This window comes from Petaurus breviceps, unplaced genomic scaffold (genome assembly GCF_028583685.1).
Source record: "Petaurus breviceps papuanus isolate PSGF00001 unplaced genomic scaffold, PetGlider_PUasm1.0 98, whole genome shotgun sequence".
NCBI classification, from domain to species: domain Eukaryota; kingdom Metazoa; phylum Chordata; class Mammalia; order Diprotodontia; family Petauridae; genus Petaurus; species Petaurus breviceps.
In genome coordinates, this window is record NW_027187460.1 from 64564125 (window position 1) to 64581053 (window position 16929).

The 16929-nt window shown below is 33.5% G+C and overlaps 1 protein-coding gene and 1 long non-coding RNA gene across 6 annotated transcripts in view; one reads left to right on the forward strand and one right to left on the reverse strand.

The window, feature by feature from the left end:
* The window catches only part of STK3 (serine/threonine kinase 3), a 468999-nt gene that overhangs the window by 331808 nt on the left and 120262 nt on the right, over positions 1 to 16929 (forward strand). The gene's annotated exons all lie outside the window — the stretch shown is intronic.
* LOC138155685 (uncharacterized) lies at positions 2574 to 5516 on the reverse strand. Its single transcript, XR_011166936.1, has 2 exons — positions 4780 to 5516; positions 2574 to 3275 (listed from the first exon to the last, which is right to left on the reverse strand). It is a non-coding gene; the product is annotated as an uncharacterized lncRNA (long non-coding RNA).

Here is a 16929-nt window from a genome sequence, read left to right on the forward strand (position 1 = left end):
TCCTTGTCTGTCTATATAGGTAGCCATCTGGCTGCCTATATAGAGATGTAAAGAAAATTACCCTCAAGTATTGTAACATTCATTCATAGGTCACTCTGCATGCTTATCAGTCACTAATATCTATGTCTTTCTTTCTCTACTATAGCTTCTGCAAGAAATAGTAGCCAAATGGATGAATGAGCTTTGTGCGTTTTTTTATAATGCACTTGTTTTAAAATACCCAACAGTTTATTCACTTTTTGTTTTGTTTGCTTTAATTTTTCTTGATATCTTTTCATTTTATATTATTTCCAAACATGTCCATACCTACTTTCCTTATACAAGAGAACCATCCCATGTAGTAAAGGATAAAAAAGAAGAATGAAAAGATAGTATAAAAAAGCTATCCAACATATCAACTGAGTCTGATGACATATGTAATGTTCTGTACCTGTAGTCCCCCTTCTCTGCAAAGAAGAAAGGGAGGTATATTTTCTCACGCCTCCTTTGTGTCCATATTTGGTTGTGATACCTTTATAGCATTTGGGTTTTCTTTTCATTTTATTGTGCTTTCTTATGCATTGTTTTAGTCATTGTGTATGTTGCTTTCCTGGTTTTGTATTAGTTCATATAATCCTTCCAATTCTTTTATGTATTCATTAGATTTATTGTTTTTAGGATACAATAATATATTACATTTGTGTACCATTATTAATTTAACCATTTCTGAATTGATAGCCATTTTTTGCTATTACTTAAAGGTCTGTTTTAAATATTTTTTTATATGTGAATTAGCCTTTTCTTATACCTTTGACCATCCTGGGATTTATACCTAGCAGTGGGATCTCTAGTCAAAGGGCAGGGGGCATGTTAGTCTCTTTCTTAGTGTACTCCCAAATGCTTTCCAGAATAGTTCAATCACTTCATGATTCCAACAAACTATGTACTAGTATGATTGTCTTTCTCTAGCCTTCATTCTGTTTTTAACCAGTTTTGAATATTCAAGTAGTCTTATTCCTATTTGCTTTGTTATTAAAACTAGACTAATATGTGGTAGTATTCATGTGTTATCCAGGAAAACTCACAGACTACAATAGTCAAAAGGACCTTTTTATATAGAATTCACTAATTCATTTTAAATGGCATTCATCAAATACCAACTATAAAATACAAAGTTACTCTCTCACAAACAGCTACAAAAATTTATTTAAAAGACATAAAACTAGTTTTCAATAGAATGAAGAACACATGGTTTTATGAACAGATTTTTGTTATAGAGTAAGCATATAGTTTTTTAATGCACTTTGTTTATGCTTCAGATTTGTCATCAACAGGCTCCAAATATGGAGTTTAAAATTAATGAAGAAATGTGCATTGTGCATATTTCTTTATCAATACAATGGCTAATTGGGTGATAAATGACTTGTCCTCTTTACTATCATTCCATGCCCTTCTCTCTTATTAGAAAGGTGAATGACGTGATCAGACATGTTTATTAGGAAAATCACTTTGTTAGCTACGTGGAGGATGGACTGGAGAAGGGAGAAGTTTAAGGCAGAAAGATCAATTAGGAAGCTATTGCAATGATCCATTTAAGAAATGATGAGAACCTGAACTAGAATTGTGGCTTTGTGTCTGTGAGAGAAAGGGATGGATGTGAAGGCTATTGTAAAGAAAAGAAGGTTGAGATTTTATAGCTGCTTCGATATTTGGGGTGAGTGAAAATGAGGAGCCTAGGATGACACTAAAGTTTCAAACTTGGCTGACTGGGAAGGGTGATGGTACCCTTAATGGAAACAGAAGAAAGAGGTATATTTTTGGAGGAAAAGATAGTAAGTTCAATTTTCGATGTGTTGACTTTGAGGTGCTTAGGGTGCATCCATTTGGAAATGTATCATAGCATTTGAAGATGTGGGCCTGGAGCTCAGGAGAGAGATTCTGGGAGGCATTTACACAGAGATATTGAACCCCTGGATGCTGGCAAAATCATTGAATAAGACACCATAGAGAGAAGAGGAGTAAGAGGTAGATGTGTTGTAGTAAAAAGACTCCTAGCTTTTGAGTCTTAGGGCTTTGGATTCTGAAGTTTCTGCTTGTTACCTGTGAGAATATGGCTGATACCCATTACCTTTCTGAACCTCAACTTTCTCAACAGTAAAATGAGGATAACAATACTTGTATCCCTTCACAGTGTTGTTGGGAAGATCACATCACATATTGTGAAGGACTTAAAATTTTTAGAAGTGTTTATATTGTATTATTGTTATACAAAGTTTCATAATGGGCACTGTATGGGGATAAAGGGCTTTAAAATATGATCCTTAACCTCCAACATATAACAGTTTATTTTTGGGTCATAAAAAAGATAACTAGCGATATATTTGTCAAGGGATATTGCATCTTAAATTATTCAGTTCTTTTTTGAATTAGTAATTATCACTTTTATGTTTCTGAAAGTTACATATGGGCTATTAGTAAATGTCATAGAGTAATAAAACAGGTATATTTACAATTATGTAGTGGAATTTATTCTAGTCTTCTGTCTTTGGTGCCCTCTTGTGGCTTTTCCAATGAACTTACTATAGCCAAAAAAGTTTATAGTGCTTCAAAAATATTTTATTCTCTTTGTAAGCATCTTTGTCTTTGTAAATACTTTGACATACTTTCCGTTGTGAGACAAAGGAGGAAATTAGTGGTTAAGATTGGTTTTACTTTTTAATTCATTCTATTTTGCATCAGTTCTGTGCAATGAGGATGTAAAATAATTTGTTGTTTGGAAAAACTCTTAATATAATGCCGCGAACTTGTTCAGTCTTGCATCATGGATTCTTTGAAGTATTGCCCATACCCCTTGTCACAGTTTTAGGCTTGATTCAATGATGAACAAGACCGTCATGATTGTTTTTTTTTCTGATTCTGAAAGCTTTGATGCAACTTTAAAACATGCCTATGAATCTGAAGAAGTTATAATCCAAGGCTGGTTTGTGTTTGTTAAAGGCAGGTATGGCAAAGTCAGCAGTAAAATGGAAGGACCACCTACTTACTGAAATAGGACAAAAGTTCATTCTTTGTACAAATTCCCAGATACTTCAAACCTTAGTAAAAATTTCAACTGGTGACTTAATAGTGTATGTTTGTTCCTTTTTCAGTCTATCCAAAAAGCAAACAAGTTGGTCCTCTGATCATTTATAGTAGTATATTTCTGAAATTGGCTGATCTTCTTTGTTAAGCTGTTTGTATAGAAAATTCTTCTCAGGAGGAAAAGATTTCTCATTTGATCCTTTTGACCCGTTCAGCTTTAAATAGAAAAAAAGAAAAACATTCCAAATCAACCCAAGGCCCAGTTTTCTTGTATATGCATACAGTCATTGAGAAGATAAAATCAAAACTTGTGTAACACTTAATGCTACCTCTTACTAATAATGGAAAAATAAATTGAAATATTTAAATAATTAAATTATTCTGTGGTTATTTATTGTACAGGAAAAGCTATGCCATTCTACTATAGTAAGCCATAGAGCTGTACCATGCTAGCCTATTAGTATCTTCCATTCCTACTAGTGTATTATTTTTTGGAATTCAAAGGCAAAAGTGAAATAATTTCTGTCCTTGAGGAGGGTGCAGTCCACCTGGGGGAGGTGATTTGGGGAAGAAGGCACTAGCTACTAAGTGGATTAGGAAAGGCTTTACAAAGTGTACTTGAATTAATCCATGAAGGTATCCACGTATTTTTAGAGATGGAGGTAATAAGGAAGTCAATTTCTGGCTAGTGCAAAGAAGAGATGTGGGAAATGAAATGCCTTGTTTGAAGAATGGTAGGAAGACTGGTCTTGTTCAACTGTAGTATGTGGAAAGGGGAGTAATGTCTAATAAGGTTAAGAAGATAGATTAGGGCCAAGTTGTAAAGAACTTTAAACAGCAAACAGAGGAGTTTATAGTTGATTCTGAAACTAATAGGGGATGAATAGGGTCTGTTGAGTAGGGGAGTAATGAGGTAAAATTTGCCATTTAAGAATATCAGTTTGTGGGGCGGGTGGCTAGGTGGCACAGTGAGTAAATAAAGCGCTGGCCCCAGAGTCGGGAGGACCCGAGTTTAGTTCGGCCTCAGACACTTAACACCCACACAAAAATAGTAGCCATGTAACCTTAGGCAAATTACTTAACCCCAATTGCCCTCCAAAAGGCAAAAAGAAAATCAGTTTGATAGCTGTGTGGGGAATGGATTGAAATGGGGAGAGACTTGAGGCAAACAGACCAATTGAAAGACTATTAACAGTATTCCAGATGAGAGGTGATGAGGCCCTAAACTAGGGTAGTAGTCTGTTTGAGAGGAAAGAAAAGGATAGGTATGAGAAATGTTGGGGTGGTAGAAACGATAAGATTTAGCAACTGATTGGATACATGTAGTGAATGATAGTGAGGAAATTAGGATAATGAATTAAAAAACTATTTAACTGGAAATATAATGGTGCCCTTGACAAAAAAAAAAATAGAAAAAGAGGAATGGGTTTGGTGTTAAAGATAATAAATTCACTTTTGGACATACTGAATTTGAGGTATCTTTGTGTACCTAGCTTGAAATGTCTACTAATCAGGTTTGTTGTAAATCAGGACAGAGATATATAATAGTTTCTTGATAAATATTCCACAAATAATACTTCTTGATAAATAAAATTTCTTGATAAGTATTCATTACCACAATCAAAAGTTTTCCCTCTCCCTCCTTCTCTTCCCTTCCCTTTCCTGCCTGCCCTGCCTTTCCTTCTTTCTTGGTACTGAGGCAAAGAGAGGTATACTCACCAACATCAGAACTTCATTACCCTGCAGAGATGTAGGTGATGATAGTCCTTTACTCTCAGTCCATCACCTATAAATAGCCCATTTGTTGCCGCCTCTTCATCCTTCTCCTTCCCATTATATGGCACAAGTTGGATTGTCATTTTCTCTTGTAGTAAAGGAACAAAATTCATAATGTCAGTCAGAAATGAGTGGTAGAATGCAGACACAAATATAAACAGTACTCCACTCAAACTCATATTCTTTTACAAACTTCTCATTGTTAATTGTATAGTATTCTTCCCATTTTGAAGCCTTGAAGTTATATTTGACTTGTCTTTCCTTTTTCCTCCCCTTTCCTTCCCAAGACTTCCATCTAGTTTAGTCAGTCACCAAGTCCTGTTATGTCTTCTTCCTCCACGGTGTTTTTCAGATTATGCTCTTCCCTGTTTCCATAGTAACTGATATTGTTCAGGTCCTCATCACCTCACATCTGGATTGCTGCAACAGCTTCCTGGCTGGTCTCCTGTCTCAAGTCTCCATTCCAGCCTCCCTCCTACTCCAGTTCATACTCCACACAGCTGTGAAGATAGACCTACTCAAATACTTTTTCTTTATATCAGCACTCTGTTTCTCTGCCCAACTCAAGAACCCTAGTAGCTTTCCACTGCCTAGTAGATCCCATCTAAACTTCCTTGACTGATGTTTTAGATCCTTCATAAATTGTGTCCTATCCCATACTTATTCAAAATTATTTTACATTTCTCTAAAGGATGTACCTAACTTTATGACATTTTTCTCTTCCTGGAGAATTCTCCTGCTTCCTCTGTTACAATTTTTATATTTTAAGACCCAGTTAAAACATTTTTTGGGTCTGGATCTGTGGTTTCATCTGCATAGGGAATATGTGGTGAGAAAACTCTTTCTACCAATGCAGTTCAGTAAGTGTTCTGTAATTCATAGTATTAGAGATTACACTGATGCACTGAGAAGTTATGTCATTTGCCCACAGTCACTTGGCAGGTATTTGTATAGCCTTGTATCTAAGTCATTCTGACTCTGAGGCCTCCCTCAGTCTACTCTTCTGTGTTCTACTGTGCTGTGCTCTTGGTTAAAGCTTACCTTTCTCAAAAACCTTTCCCTAATAACTCTAAGTCCTTAATATTAATTGTTTTAACAGTTTTCACAATTTAAACTACATTCTCTTGCACTTGCTTATGTTCTTTAATTATCTCAGTTGTGTTTTTTGTTTCCCTGATGAAATTGTGACTTCTCAAGGACAGGGCCTGTTTTCTTTTTTATTATAACACTTGCAGCTTCTCACATAGTACTATGAAAACTTTAGTTGTCTGGTATGGATTTGATATTGACTTAATGATGAAAATAAAGCATAGTATTGTAAAGTATATTGATATAGTAATTTATGGTCACAATGAAGAAAACTACTTAATTTAATCTTCATAACAAACTTGTGAAGTCAGCAGTATAAGTACTGTCAGCTGTGTTTTATAAATGAGGATTAAAGAGGTTAAAATGACATGTTCAGTGTCACATAGCTAAAATAAACATCCCACATCATCATGGACTATATACATAGTGTCTCATTCACAAGAGATGTTCATTGATACATATGTTTAAATATAATCATACAAATACACAAATGTGTTTTCTGGTATAACAAGCAGGTATCTGTATTGAGAACATTATGGACAAAGCAATTAATTCACAAATCTATTTTAATGTACAAAGGCATACACAAAGATGCTTATATACATTGCTACTTCAAAGGTACTTGGAGAGTTAAGCATGTGTACATAACTTGATCAATAGCTAGAGAAAGATAGATAGGAGAAAATTGAGTCTGGGTAGAAAAATGAATACTATAGGTTAAACAGATGGAATGAGCAGAAACAGAAGAAGCTTCTCAAAGCTTTCTCAGGATACCATTTTAAACTCTTTTTCTCTACTTTTAACTTTTTTATTTTAAAAAATCTTTTAAAATTCATTATTTTTGTTTATTTTTTTACATATCCTTACATTTAGAATATGTTTTTCCTCTCCCTTAACCAGTGAGCCTCCCCTAGTGAGAAAGATTTAATAAGAAAAAGGGTCAAAGCATTTAAGCAAAACCAGCCATCACAGTGACTGCACTTGATAGAATAGGAATATTCCATAGTTTGCATTGAAGGGAAGTAGGTATATTTTCTCTACTATTTTTACAGGGGCAGGCCTAGTTATTATGATTAGACTATTTCACTTGGGTTTTATTGTGCTTCCTATGTTCTTTTTTTATTTCACAAATGTTGTTACGTAGTGTAAAAGGTATCTAGCTCTATCTCTCCTGTGATGTTAGCTTGAATTTATTTAAAATCAGGCCAAAGCCTTTTTTAATGGTAACAAGTCCTTTAAAGCATATGTTTTGAAAATATAAGGAAACAATGCAAAGGACACCCTAATTATCCTTCAAATTGCTACAATTCTCAATATGACTTAAGAAGGAGATAGGATTTCCTAATAATGTTTTCAAATATTTTTATTCCGTGTGGATTTTATGATTCATAAGCTGGATTATCATCAGTTCTCTGTTTTGCATTCCTGGCACATTACTACCACTTATTGAAAATGCTATTGTATCCCTTACTGGAATTAGCTGTCTTTTACAGTGGTGAAGCATCTGCTTAGCAGATCTCATTCTATAAAGTATCAACATGTTTTCTTCTTTGAGAGGGGGGAAAAAAGGATGGTCTATATACAAATGAGGCATGGCTTTGAGTAAAATATCACAGAATGCCATAATTTATATAACAAAGGTATCAGCATGTCAAAGTAAGATCAGAATTTAATTCTGAAATAATAATAATTCAAAATTATTAGCTTAAATATAAAATATACTAGGGAAAACATTTCATAAATAATAAATTATTAAACTTTGAGATGGAACTGGTTTTTGAGTCAACTCAATAATAATTATTCACAGGTATAACATTTTGAGATTTCTAAGAATTTTCCTCCTTAATTTTTTTAAGATAATGGCAACATTTCTAATTGTAATGGAGGAAAACTAGAATCTTTTCCAATAAAATCAGGATAGAAACAAGGATGTCTATTGTCACCACTTCTATTTGATGTCAAACTATAAATAGCCATAAGATTAGAAAGAGAAACTTAAGGAAAAGTCATAGGTAAAGAATCAAAATTATTACTTTTTTTGCAAAGGATAAGATGGTATACTTAAAGAATACTAAAGAGTTAACTAAACATCCATTAAAATGATAGCTTAAATAAACTTAGAGTATATAAAATTAAATCCACACAAATCATCAGCATTTCCAGAGGAAAAGATAGAGATTTAAAATGACTACAGAATGTATAAAATATTTGAGAGTCTGCCTACCAGTATCCACACAAGAATTACATAAATGCAACTATATGCCACTATTTGTAGAAATACAAACCTAATTTTAAAAGTATTAATCTCTTGAATGAGTAAGATGAGTCACAATGACAGTACTACCTAACTTAATGTATTTATTCAGTACATACAAATCAAAAGACAAAATAATAAAATAATAATGAAATTTATATTATAAGAAAAAAGGTCAAGAATCTAAAGGGAAATAATGAAAGAAACTAGGAACAAAGTGCACCTAGCAGTACTAGAATTCAAACTATGCTACAAAACAATAGTTCTCAGAACAGTTTAATACTGGTTAAAAAATAGATCAGTCAGTAGAACAGATTTGACAGACAGCACAAGAGCAAAAAAATATCTCACATTCTAGTATTGTATAAACACAAAACCCTAGCTACTGGGATAAGGACCCACTATTTGACAATAACAATTGGGAAAATTGGATAGCATTATAGAAGAAATTAGACTTAGACCAACACTTCACACTTTATACCAAGATAAACTGACCTGGATATGTGCCTAGATACAAAAGATAACACCATAAACAAATAGAATAACATGGAAAAATTACCTATATGATTTATGAACAGAAGAAAAGTTTGACAAAACAGAGATAGAAAATTAAAAATGGATAATTTTTATTATATAAAATTTAAAAGTTTTTACATTAAGGAATTCAATAAAGCTAAAATTAAAAGGGAAATAATTAGCAAAAGAAATCTTTTTAGTAAATAATTTCTAAGATATATAATGAACAGATTCAAATTTATAAGGCAAAGAGTCATTCTCCACTCAATAAATGACGAAAGAATATGAATGGGAAATTCATATTTATAATGGTTTGAAGGGAATTGTGGAATCAGGGGGAACAATTCAATAGCTGTTACAGTAATCGGGATATGAAAGCATGGGGGCCTACAGTGGAGGTGGACATGAAAATAAAGAAGTGACTGACTGGATATGGGAATGTCGAGTTTTTGAGTCAGATCTGGAGGATATTAGTGTCGTTGGCATAGAACAATATTTAATTTCTGAATAAGATCATAGCTTGCTTTTGAAATATTGAGTTGAATATGAAAATAAAAATGCACCTATATACTAAGCAATTAAAGGAAGAGGGCTAGAACCCAGGTGAGAGGGCTTGACTGAAAATGGGGATTTGTCTGTAAAGATAATAATTGAAAATGTCAGAGCTTGTGAATTGTCTGGAGGAGACAGTGCAGTGAATGATTAGAGAACCTAGATCTTCCAGCCTTGTTGAAGGCCCATGCTTAGTTGAAAAGAGGAGGATGATTTGGGGGTGAGGAGGATGACAAGTGCATAGTTCGTTTATAGAAAATGGAGTTGCAGAGATGACTGACCTTTCTTAGATTATATATTGTGATTTCCTAACCCTAGTACGGTATTAATTCTGTCAAATATGCCAACATTTGAAGGCTAATTGTTGGATGGTGGGATCTAGAAAGGGTTGTTTTTTGTTGTTTTCTTTTTAAGGACTGAGGAGATTTACTTAGGTTTGTAGGCATCAAAGAAGGCATCACTAGATAGGAAGAAACTGAAAATTAAAGGGCAAAATGATAATGGGGGTAATCTGCTAGAGAAGATTGAGAAGGGATGGGATACATAAAAAGGGATAGAGTTTGGTGAAGAGAAACTCTTTATCAGAGCCTAGGGAAAAGGAGGAAATTATTTGGAGAATGATGTCAGAGTTGTGACATAAGGATGTGTAGAAGAGGAAACTTTTGGCAAATGGTCTTTTTTTCTGTAAGGTATGGCATGGTTAACTGCTGAGAAGGTGGGAAGAAGTGGTGCTGTCGGAGCCTTGAGGAGAAAAGCAAAGGTTCTGGAGGCATTGTGGAAAGTAAAAAAGAGAAATCAATTAAGGAGGAGGCAACTTGTGGCGCAGTGGATAGAATGTCAAGCTTGGAGTCAAGAAGAATCATCTTCCTGAGTTCAAATTTGACCCCAGACACTTACTAGCTGTGTGACCCTAGGCAAGTCACTTAATCCTGTTTGCCTCAGTTTCCTCATCTGTAAAATGAACTGGAGAAGAAAATGGCAAACCATCATCTTTGCCAAGAAAACCTGAAATGGATTCATAAAAGAGTCATACATGACTGAAAAACGACTTAACAACAACAAAAAGATTACTTTTCTTTCGTGATAGTTCAGTTCATATTACATAGCATAAATTTGTAGTTGATTCGGTCGGCATGGTTGCATGACTTCCTCTAGCTCCATTCAGCAGTTTAAAGGAGGTGTATAGTGGAAGTAATATAGGACTAAGGATTGTAAGAAATAAATTATAATAGAACAGGGTAGGAAGGATTTGAAAGTAGAGGCTAGTGCAGAGTTAATTAGTTGAGTAAGGGGTCAAGATTGATTGAAGGTCACTGTGAGAATGAATAGGTTTGGGATAAATAAGACATAGAGATAGAATAATTATATTAGGTAAAGAAATTTCAGTATTTTTGATCCTGAAAGTGGAGTACTTATGGGGCATAAATGAAAGGGGTAGCCATCCTTGTGTGTAGCTGAGGTAGATTGGAAAAGTAGCTCATGATAATTGAACAGATTGAAGGAATGGGAGATTTTTTGAGGGATTGACATGCATGTTGAAGTCCCTTAATATGTTTACAGGAGTTGAGGTGAAGAGGAAAACTGTGAGCCAGGTACTGAACTTATTGAGAAAAGAAGAGAAAGTGACAGTGTTTGGAAGGGCTGCAGAAAGACAGGCATATTATTGCATATTGGCGGAGCTATTAGGTCATCCAGCCATTCTAGGATAAAAAGTTAGAGCTATGCATACTCTTTGACTTGGCAATTCTTGTACTAGACCTATATCTTAAAAAGATCAAAGATGGAGAAAAAGCTCCCATATGAATAAAAATATTTATAGAAGTTATATTTGTTGTAGCAAAAACCTGGAAACAAAGGACATGGCCCCAAGTGGGAAATGGCTAAACAAATTGTAATAAAGGCATACAATCAAATATTATTGTGTTGTAAGAAATGATAGTTTGTAAGAACCCTGGAAAGACTTGTATGAACTTATGCAAAGTAAAATGAGCAGAACCAAGAGAACGATTATATATATATATATATAAACAGCAGTATTGTAAAGAAAAGACCTAAAAACTCATCAATGTAATGAACAATTCCAGAGGACCAATGACGAAACATGTTTACCTTTTTCTTTTCTTTTTTTTTTTTTTAAAAAAGCAATTGGGGTTAAGTAACTTGCTCAAGGTTACACGGCCAGTTATTTCTGGGTGTGGTACTAAGTATCTGAGTCCAGATTCGATCCCAGGTCATCCCGACTCTGGGGCTGGCGTTCTTACTCACTGCACCACCTGACCGCCCCTGTTACCTTTTTCTTAATGAAAGAAGTAATGGACTCAAGATGCAGAATAAGACATTCATTTTCAGATATAGCCAATGGGGGAATTTATTTTTCTTGACTATGAATATTTGTTCCAAGGGTTTTATTTTCCTTTAATTGGTGGGTGGAGGTGAGAGGTAAAGTTGGGTTGGGGTTGCCCCCCAAAAAAATGGAGGATCATGGAAATATAGAAGAGAACAGAAGGAAGATCAGAAGGAATCTTAGATTACCAGACCATCTTTGAAAGTTATGTGTTTAATTTATTATTTAGTTTTTCAAAAGTAACCTGTACATAGAGGAGATTGATGATTACTACTTATGCAGCTCTCTTTTTCTATTCTACTGTGCTTATGGAAATGCTCATTTTATGTGATTTTCATTGGGTTCAGCATAAATTTTTTTTAAATGAATGTGAGAGTTTCAGAGAAATCTGCAATACATTTTGAAAGACTTAAGAATTCTGGTCAGTGCAGTGACCACCACAACTTAGAAGGACTAATGATAAAGGAAGCTATCCACTTTCTGACTAGTAATGGTTTCAAATTCAAGAGATCTATTTTTAGATATGACTGCTGTGTGGATTAGTTTTGTGTTATGAGATTTTGCTTTTTATTTTTTTCTCTTTTCAATTTAGTTGGGATTTGGGAGAAGGGGTTGTTAATGTTGAAGAGGGGCATGAGACATGGAAGGAGTCATTGGAACATTTAAAAGAAAATGTATGAAAGAAAACCATGGAAGTTCAGAAGGAAACAAAGAAGATAGATTTGAAAATAACACATTGAATTTATTATATACCTTTTTAAAAGCAAGCTATATATAGTAGAGATTTGCAGACCCAGATACAGTCATCAGTTTTGGGGGGTTCAGTTGTGTATGTGGGAATATTAATGTTTTTTTCTAGGAATATTTTTTTAAATTATTTTTTCAACTACATGTAAAAACAATTTAAAAAAAATCATTTTTATAATTTTACATTCTAAATTCTTTCCCTCCTTCCATTTCCCCCTCATTGAGAAGGCAAACAATTTGATATAGGTTATAAATACATAGTTATGCAAAACATATTTCCATATGATTCTTGTGAAATAAAACATATACCTCTCCCTCCCCCTAATACCCTCCCAAAAAAAACAAGAAGAAAAACCAAGTTTTTTAATGTAATCTGCACTCAATCTCCATCAGTTCTTTTTCTGGAAGTAGATAGCATTTTTCAGCAAAAGTTCTTCAGAATTGTCTTAGATCATCATATTTCTGAGAATAGCTAAGTCATTCACAGTTGATTATAGTACAGTATGGTTTTTGTGTACAATGTTCTGGTTCTGCTCATTTTATTTTGCATCAGTTCATGTAAGTTTCCAGGTTTTTCTGAAAGCATTCTGCTCATCATTACTTATAGCATAATAGTATACATCACAAACATATACCACAACTTGTTCAACCATTCCCCAGTTGATGGAAACCCACTCAATTTCCAATTCTTTGTCAACACTAAAAGAGTTGCCATAAATATTTTTGGATGTTTAGGTCCTTTTCCTTTAAAAAAAATGTTGTTGTTGTTTTTTAATCTCTTTGGGATACAGACCTAGTAGTGATATTGATGGATGCATAGTTTTACAGTCCTTTGGGCATAGTGCCAAATTGTTCTCCAGAATGGTTGGACCAGTTCACTACTCCACCAACAGTGCATTAGTGTCCCAATTTTCCATATCCCCTCCAATATTTGTCATTTTCCTTTTCTGTTATATTAGTTAATCTGATAGGTTTGGGTACCTCAGAGTTGTTTTGATTTGCAATTCTCTAATCTATAATGATTTAAAACATTTTTATAACTATAGATAGCTTTGATTTCTTTATCTCAAAATTGCCTGTACATATTCTTTGACCACTGACCATATTTGAAAATGAGGCCTTTTTCAGAAAAACTTGCTATAGTTTTTTGTTTTCCTTTTTGGTTTTTTTGTTTTTGTTTTTGTTTTGTTTTTTTTTTGCTTTCTAATCTTGACTGCATTGGTTTTGTTTGTGCAAAACTCTTCTAATGTAATCAAAAATTTTCATTTTATATCTCATAATGCTCTCTATCTCTTATATGGTCATATTTCTTCCCTTTTCCATAGATCTGACAGGTAAACTATTCCATGCTCCCTTAATTTGCTTGTGGTGTCACCATTTATGTTTTAAATCATGTACACATTTTGACCTATTCTTGGTATACTGTGCCAGATGTTGGTTTTTACCTAGTTTCTGCCAAACTGTTTTTCAGTTTTCCCAGTAGTTTTTATGATAGTGAGCTCTTATCCTAAGAGCTTGGATCTTTGGATTTGTCAAGCACTAGATTTTCTGTGGTCATTTACTACTATATATTGTGTACCTAATCTTTTCCACTGGCCCACCATTCTATAACTCAGCCAGTAACAGATTGTTTTGATGATTATCGTTTTATATTACAGTTTGAGATTTGGTATGGCTAAGCTACCTTCCTCTGCTTTTTTTTTTTTCATTAATTCCTTTGATATTCTTAACCTTTGGTTCTTCCAGGTGAATTTTATTATGTTTTTGAGCTCTATAAATAATTTTGGTAGTTTGATTAGTATGGCACTAAATAAGTAAATAAATTTAGGTGAAATTTTCGTTTTTATTATATTGGCTTGGCCTTCCCAGGACCAATTAATATTTTTCTAATTCTTTAGATTTGGCTTTATTTGTGTGAAAAAAAATGTTTTATATTTGTGTTTATATAATTCCTGGGTTTGGATTGGCAGAGTTTTTATTTTGTCTGCAGTTATTTTAAATGCAATTTCTCTTTCTATGTCTTTCTGCAAGACTTTATGGTAATATGTAGAATATCCTGCAACTTTACTAAAGTTGTTAATTATTTCAAATAGTTTTTTTGTTGATTCTCTAGGATTCTCTTAGGTACACCATCATATCATTTGCAAAGAGTAATAGTTTTTCCCTCTCATTGCCTATTCTAATTCCTTCAATTACTTGCTATAACAAGCATTTCCATCCTTACTTCACCCCTGATCTTACTGAGACGACTTCTGGTTTATCCCCACTACTAATAATGCTTGCTGATAGTTTAATGTTGTTCATTTGTTACTCATGTCCAACTCTTTGTGACCCTATGGACCATAGCATGCCAGGCCTTTCTATCATCGACGATCTCTCAAAATCAGTCCAATTTCATGTTCATTGTTTCCATGATAGTGTCGATCCATCTCATTCTCTGTAGTCCCCTTTTCCTTTTGCTTTCAATCTTTTTCAACACAAAGATCTTTTATATGAGTCTCATCTTCTCATTATGAGGCCAAAGTATTTAAGCTTCAGCTTCAGTATTTGACCGGCCAGTGAATAGCCTGAGGTAATTTCTTTAAATATTGACTGATTTAATCTTCTTGCTGTCCAAGGGCCTTTCAAAAGTCTTCTCCAGCACCACGATTTGAAATAATTGATTCCACAGTCCTCACCTTTCCGTATAGTTCATCTCTCACAGTCATACATTGCTAGTGGAAAAACCATAGCTTTGACCATATGGACCTTTGTTGGCAGGGTGATGGCTCTACTTTTTAGTATGTTGTCTAAATTTGTCATAGCTTTCCTTCCAAAGAGCAAGTGCCGTTTAATTTCGTGGTTGTAGTCACCATCTACGGTGATCTTTGATCCCAAGAATATAAAATCTGACACTCTTTCAAATTCTTCACCCTCTGTTTTCCAGGGATGGTTGGGAATAGTTGCCAAGATCTTAGTTTTGTTTGTTTTGTTTTTGTTTTTTTGTGTTAATCTTCAAGCCAGCTTTTATACTCCTTTTTTCTTTCAGGCCTCAAGAAGTTTCTTAAGTCCACTTCACTTTTCCCTTTTCACAAGTTGTTTGCATATCTGAGATTGTGGATCCTCCTAGCATATCCCGGTTTTATCTACTTTGATACTATTTATCCTTTTGAGGAAAGTTCCATTTATTCCTATGCTTTCTTGTGTTTTTAATAGGAATAAGTGTTATATTTTGTCAAAAACTTTTTCTGCATGTATTGAGTAATCAAGATTGTTGTTGGTTTTGTTATTGATATGGTAAATTATGCTTATAGTTCTCCTAATATTGAACCAGCCCTGTATTCCTGGTATAAATACCATTTGGACATAGTGTATGATCTTTGTGATATATTGCTGTAATCTTATTGCTAGTATTTCACTTAAAATTTTTGCATCAATATTCATGAAAGAAATTGGTTTATAGTTTTCTTTCCTCTGTTTTTGCTGTTCCTGGTTTGGTTATCAGTACCTTTGTGTTGTAAAAAGAATTTGGTAGGACTCCTTCTTTGCCGATTTTTCCAAATAGTTTATATAGTATTGGAATTAATAGTTCTTTAAATATTTGGTGGAATTCACTTATGAATCCGTCTTCCTGTTGATTTTTTCTTAGGGAGCTCACTGACAACTTGCTCAATTTCTTTTTCTAAGAAAGTATTAAGTATTCTATTTCTTCTGTTAATCTAGGCAATTTTTTTTGTAATTATTCATCCATTTAATTTAGATTATTAGATTCATAACATATAATTGGGCAAAAAAGCTCCTAATAATTGCTTTAATTTCATCTTCCTTGGTTTCATCTTCACTGTTTCCATTTTTGATATTGATAATTTGGTTTTCTTCTTTCTTTGTTTTAAATCAAATTGACCAGTGATTTACCTACTCTATTGGTTTTTTTTAGCTCCTAGTTTTACTTGTTATTTCAGGGGTTTTCCTAAGTGCTACTTTGGCAGCATCTCATAAATGTTGGTTTGTTGTCTAATTTTTGTGTTTTCTTTGATGAAATTATTTATTGTTTTTATGATTTTTTTTCTTTTACCCACTCATTCTTTAGGATTAGATTATTTAGTTTCTAATAAATTTTTAATCGATATTTCCCTGGCTCATTATTGAATGTAACTTTTATTTCACTATGATCCGAATAGGATGTATTTAATATTTCTACTTTTATGCATTGGTTCTGAGGTATTTATGCCCTAATACATGATTAATTTTTGTGTAGGTGTCATGTACTGTTGAGAAAAAGGTATATTCTTTTATATTCCTTCTGTTTTCTCCTGTGCTCTAACTTTTTCTAAAATTCTACTCATCTCCTTAACTTATTTATTTTTATTTTTTAGTTATATTTATTTAGTTCTAAAAGGGACAAGTTGAGGTCCTCCACTAATATAGTTTTACTGTCTATTCCCTCCTGTAACTCATTTAACTTTTCCTTTAAGAATTTGGATACTATAGCATTTGGTGTCTATGTGTTTAGTATTGATATTACTTCATTGTCTGTGGTACCTTTTAGCAAAATGAAGTTTCCCTGATTATCTCCTTAAATTAGATTTATTTTTCTTTTGCTGTGTCAGAA